The sequence below is a fragment of the Ambystoma mexicanum genome, chromosome 11 (genome assembly GCF_040938575.1).
Source record: "Ambystoma mexicanum isolate Mex_15411 chromosome 11, UKY_AmexF1_1, whole genome shotgun sequence".
NCBI lineage: Eukaryota > Metazoa > Chordata > Amphibia > Caudata > Ambystomatidae > Ambystoma > Ambystoma mexicanum.
In genome coordinates this window covers 29,659,140-29,665,139 of record NC_090934.1, presented here as the reverse complement: position 1 = coordinate 29,665,139, position 6,000 = coordinate 29,659,140, and positions in this window count along the sequence as shown.

Sequence of the window (6,000 nt, the reverse complement as noted above, 5' to 3'; positions counted from 1 at the left end):
TATGCGGTTGTCTCTGGTCAATTGTATCGATCCAGTCTTGTTGCCATCATTTATTTTTTACTGCATTTGGGTTTTGTATCAAGGTTTCTTCGTCAATATTCAGTTGTGTAAGGAGAGTTACACAACTTTGAGTCCACTTGTATAGTAGTGTATCTTTTCCTGCCTCTATGGGTGTGTTAAAAATCCCAAATTGTGTTAGGTTATCCGCTCCTAACACCTTCCTATACAATGGCAGTGAGTTCCAAGTAACTCTTGCGTTGATGGAAGTCAAACTGATCTCATATTGCATGCAGGCTGTGAGGAAGCCTTGGGGAAGTTGGAGAATTTGCTTCCAAAATATATGTTCACATTGAGCCCACAGTGAATACGGGCAACCAAACAATGGCTCTGCTCCGTGAATAAGTGCTGGAATGACTTTGTTTCTATAGAAGCTTACCACGGGTTTTAAGGAATATTTACCAAACTTTTTATAGATCATAGCCCTTTGGGCAGCCATTTGCTTCCACTTCATTACGCTTTTTCTCTTCATTGGCTCGTCAGTGATGTTAGAGTTCATTGTTATTCCTACGTATTGTGTTTGAGAAATGCTTTTTAGTGCTTCTTTTCTCAAATTCCATTGAAAGTTTGTTTAGGCCTTTTGTTAGATCCTTGTAGGTTTTTTAGCTCTAGGATTTCTGTGTAATCAACGTTAATTTCTAGGCCATTTGTGTCAGTATATTTTTTCAGCACAGCCAACTTGGGGTCAAGTCCAGGAGGACATTGTCATCCGCATATATCATCCAGTATATTTGTTTTCCATTAATTTTCGACGGGAACGATTGTGGTTATTCAAGGGCAATGCCCACGTCGGCTATAAACAGATTAAAAAGTGTTGCGCCCAGGGGGCATCCCTGTTTTACTCCTCGGAAATGTATTTATTGGAGCTGACACTTGTCTGTTTTGGTCCAGGCGATTTTGAATTTGGGTGTTAGAATACAATTCTTTAATTGCCAAGATAAAACTTACTGGACAAACTCTTTTCACCATTTTTGTCCACAGCTTCTCCCGATCTACACAATCGAAGACATGCGCCAGATCTTCAAAAGCTAAATAGATGGGAGTGCCTTTGCTAATTGCCTCCATTTTTAAAAGGTTTAGAATTAGCAGATTTAAACTACACGCCACACCTCTTACAAATCCTGTCTGTCGGGGATCGAAGGCTCTGACGAATTTGAGCCAAGCTGTTAATTGGACAAGGAGTTGAGTGGCAAAGATTTTTCCTACCATGTCAAGTAATGCTATGGAGCGGTAGTTTTTCGGCTCAGATCTTGTACCCTTTTTAAAAATAGGCACTTATATAGCAGGTTTCCAAGAGGACGGAATTCTTCCTTCTTTTAGTATATTTTTTAAGAGTTTATCAATGAAGTCGGCCCATTCTTGTAGCTCTTTTTTTAGCATATAGTTTGTCAGGCCGTCCGGGCCCGGGGTCCTTGATTAACTAATTCGCCTGATGTTGTTATAAATGTCTTCTCTTGTGATCGAGATATTCAAGTGATTAAGTCTTGGAAGTACCGGATTGATAGATAGTTTCTTAAACAGGCTTGTGTAATGGGTGATCCATTGCTCTTCTGTCACCATGTTACACTGGCTCTCAGCTTGAGGCCTCTCCATTTCATAGATAATGGCCCAGAAATCTCTAGAGTTTCTCTGGGCCAGGCTTCTCAACATGGTTTCCGCGTCTCGTTGTTCCATAATTCCTTTATGCGCTTTTAGCCAGTTTTTATACTGCATTTTCTTTTTCCGTTTTTCTTCTCCTTGATTTGGAGTATGATTTCTCAAGATGTTTCTAATGCTCATTCGTAGCTCTCGTTTTCTGGCCACGATTTCTGGATCATAGACATGTTTTTTAACCAAGAATTTTTTAGCTCCCATCCTTTGTTGTTTGTATATTTGGACCATTGGACTATATTCTATGAAGTCATTTTCAGGATGCGTGGTCTTTTTTTTTTTATCTCTATCTTGTCCATTCTCAATCGATTCTGGCCAGGTTCTATGTTTAGAGATGTTTACAGAGTTCTTGTTTCACATGAGAAGCCCATTTTTATTAGATTATGTTCACTTTGTTGTGTTTTTATAACTTTAAGGTCAATGGTGTCATTTACCATGTTATCAAAAATAATAAAGTAGTCTCGTAATGAGTTTTGGGTTCCTCTTTCTCATGTTGCATTTGGCGGGACATCACCGTTGATGTTTCCATTAAGTAATCTCATTACTCTCACTTCCATCTCTTCCAACCAAGTTATTTTAAGTAAGTTTTCCCTATTGTTTTTGGCGGATCCATTTTTAATGTGGGTTTCCGTTCTTACTATTTCCATATTGAGATCGCCACACAGAATCATATGCGGATTGAAGTTCTCAGCTACAATGTTATCCAAAAGATCGCATATTTCATCTATGAAGGCCATCTTTCCTGTGGCATGATGTTGCCAGTATATATTAAGGATGTCAATCTTGTTTCTCTTTCCACTCGAGTTCACTTTTGATTCTATGTTGGTGAGTTGGATATATGGGAATGGGTTACTTGTACTTAATATTCATATGCCACTTTCCCGCTTGATCAAGGTGATCAGCCCGGACATTGGCTGTCCTCTGCTCTGAATGATCGCTGGGTTTAGCGCTAGTTCATAGCCTTCAACACATGGTGCTTTTGTTACCCATGTTTCCTGTAAACATATGATGTCGGAGGGATCAAGGATTTTTGTGGAATTACTAAACAGGTGTGCAAATCCACGAGTGTTCCAGGTGCACATCTGCTTTGTAGTTGCTGCGCACTTAGCAGGGCGTTAGCTGGACTTATTGCTGCTCAAAGCGTCTGCTAACCAGTTCCAGGTGTCATTTGTATTACGCCCACCTTCATTTTCTTTCATACTTGGTTTAATCCATGACTTGGAATTTTTATTAGTCTTTTTGGGTTTATAGTTTCATGGAAGGAATTATTTTCTTTTCACAGTCCACCCTTTCCAATGGCATTTCGTGATTTTTTCTTTTGCTCCCAGATGTCGTTTTTCTTATTTGTGGGGTTCAGATGACTAGAGATGTTTGAGATGGGATCTCTGGCTTCAATTTCTTTGATATAAAACCCAAGATTCCGTAGCTCGGCCGATCAGTCGAGTATTATGTCACAAATGATCCTTGAGTATATATGTATAAGTGCACGGTTAAACTCGATTCTGTGATGAATTCGACAGTCTTTTTGTCATTTGACAGGATAGCTTTCAATGCAGGGATATGATGAAGTAATTGTAGGACAATATACCTACACAAGATAAGGCCGTCTCTACTTGTATTACTTCTTTCTAGTAACAGACAATAACTTTCCTCTTTTTTTGTCTCTTATTTGAGTACGTCTCTCTAGATGACACAGAGGAGCGATTGTATGTTCCGCATGTGGGCACTTCGTCATTCCGTCTTTACATGCTTTCTTTTAAGGGTCTGCCTTACATCATAATGGACCGATGTTTTCAAATCGGCATTCGTACCAGAAATAGTGTATTGCAATTTCTTATCCATACAATGTTTTTGTTTTATTATTTCTGCCATGTATACTATCTTTTTTCTTCGATCCACAATTGTAGTGAATTCGTCTTTTTCCTGGTTCACGTCTTTGTCATTTCAGGGGGGGGGAGTCCTGGGCTCCTCTAGGGTGGATGGCATAAAGCACACTTATTTGGTTTGTTTTTCTTCGGGAGATGGTTGCTCCTACTGGGGATCGTCGACCAGCTCTTCCTCTGTTTCCGAGCACCAGACCATTCTGGGCCCTCGAGGCTCGACGTATGCCACGTCTTCCTCTTCGTCATTTGTGTCATAAGTCGATAGATCAAGTAGTTCCTTTGCCATAGTGGTATCTTCAATTTCTTCCACTGTTAAACTATTGTTTTTTTTGTTTTATTTTCATAAATATAGGGCTTAAATGTTCCTTAGAAACTTACAAGAATTTTTAGCATTCTTGGTCTTTTGTTTTATCATGTTTTTCATTTCTTTTTACATTTGACGTGGTTTGTTTCCACTGTGCTTTGATTTATGGGTTTCTCTTTTTTAGTTTTATCAAATATTGCATAGGTCTCGTTTGTTTTCTTTCTGAAATTTTCCGCGTCCAGGGCCTCGTTTGCAGGGTTAATAATAGATCCCTCTGCATTCGTCGAGGTTGAAGGGAGATCCACCACCATTTCCTTCATTCTCTCGATGTTGGTTTCTGTAACACCCACAGAGGCCACCTTGATTTGAGGTGGCGCTGACCCATCTTTAGTGGCTATCAGTTTCCCATCATCGCCTATGTTTGTAATCGGGACACTCAAGTCACTGCTTTCCAGTTCCTGATCTCTGATGTCTTTTGACCTCTTATCCAAGACCGATGAATTAGACCTTTTATTTTCTTTTCTTTCTTGTTATACGTCTGAGTTAGCAAGTTGCTATTCGTCTCTAGGGATGTTGTTTCTTTTTAAAAGCAAGAGAGCTTCTCTAGCAACCTCTGTTAGTAATCTTTCCTCCTTTCCATTGTTCGTTGCTCTTTCATAATATTAATTGATGTCTCATTTTAGTGATTTTCTTATATATTTGATGTTTTATTTCTTGTAGATCGATTTCAAGCTTAGTCATTTTTTAGTTCACCATGGCAATAAGAGTATTTTGATCACTGTAATTCTCATTAAATTACTGATAAAGTTTTTGAGAGCGGTGCTATGGCAATGGACATTGCTGACAGGACGTTGGGTCTTAGTTCGTTCACCATGCTTTCAACCATTTCTTGTTGCAGTTTTGACGTTAGCTGGTCGTTCGGGTAGATCTCATTTCTTTTAGGAGCAATGTTCTGTGTTTTCGCAAAATCTCTTTAAGTAAAAGGAGACTCGAGGGCTTTCGTCCTCCGAGTCCTGAGCTCTTTGGTTGGGTCTTCTCACGACATATGATGTTATTTTTGATCGTTTTTTTCACAAAGGGATTTCTTTTTTGTGAGCAACATATTGCCGCGGAAGGGCTAGAGTCAATTTGCTGCCTTTTCAAGGTTTGTCTATTGGGCAGCGAATGCCTTTGCAGCTCTTTTTGTGTGTCTCTATCCAACATCTTCGGGTGATTTTCCTACATCATTGTGTTACTATCAGTCCTTAAATTGACTCCCTGTCTTTCTCTGTCATCTTGATTTGAGTTTCCCGCTCTACTGCAGTTTACTCTCGCGTTCAATTCCATTCGATCCTTGAGTAGTTTATCAGCAACTGCGATGGAATTACGGCGGGCAACGTTTTTGGTGTCTTGCTCTTCAAGGGGTCCTTCCGGGTCATCCAAACGGTCGGACCTGGTCTTCGTTTTATTTGTATCAAGTTCAGTGCACGGCTTGTCCCTCAAATTGGGTAACCAGTCCCAATTTTCACAGGGAGCCGAACCCTCTGTACCATTTCTGGCCTCTCACTCAATGTCAGAGGCACTACATCTTGGCTTATAAAACACTCCACGTCAACGGCCTTTCCTTTTTTGGGGATGCCGTTCTTTCTCCAAGGTTCGGTCCTCATCCTCTCAGCGTCCCTCTTTCTAGTTTGGACGAGCTCAGTTGCCCTCCATGCCAACACTCAAAGCTGCTGGATCTGAGTCACCTCTTTCTTGCTGACATTCCTAGAACTGTCACTCTCAAGCTCGGCCTCGCCTGGCATTTGTTCAGCACAAAGCCGATTGAGTTCCCCTGTTAGGGCAGACTGTGCAAAGCAACTTATCAATTTTCCTGATGTTATATCTTTGACTCTCGGAGCGCAGACTGGCCATGCTGATCTCTTTTACAGAGACACTCCTCCTGGGGAGTAGTCAAAGACCGGCTCGGAGGTGGCTAGGGGAATGGGGGGGGGGTCTCGAGCAGCGCCTCTGGGATCATCGCCGGATTGCACATTAGAGTTTGCGTTCGAATTCACTTGCTCTGGGATGACGCTAGGAGTATGATCTAAACAATCAGTATAGTATTCGCTTTCTCTCCCCACACAC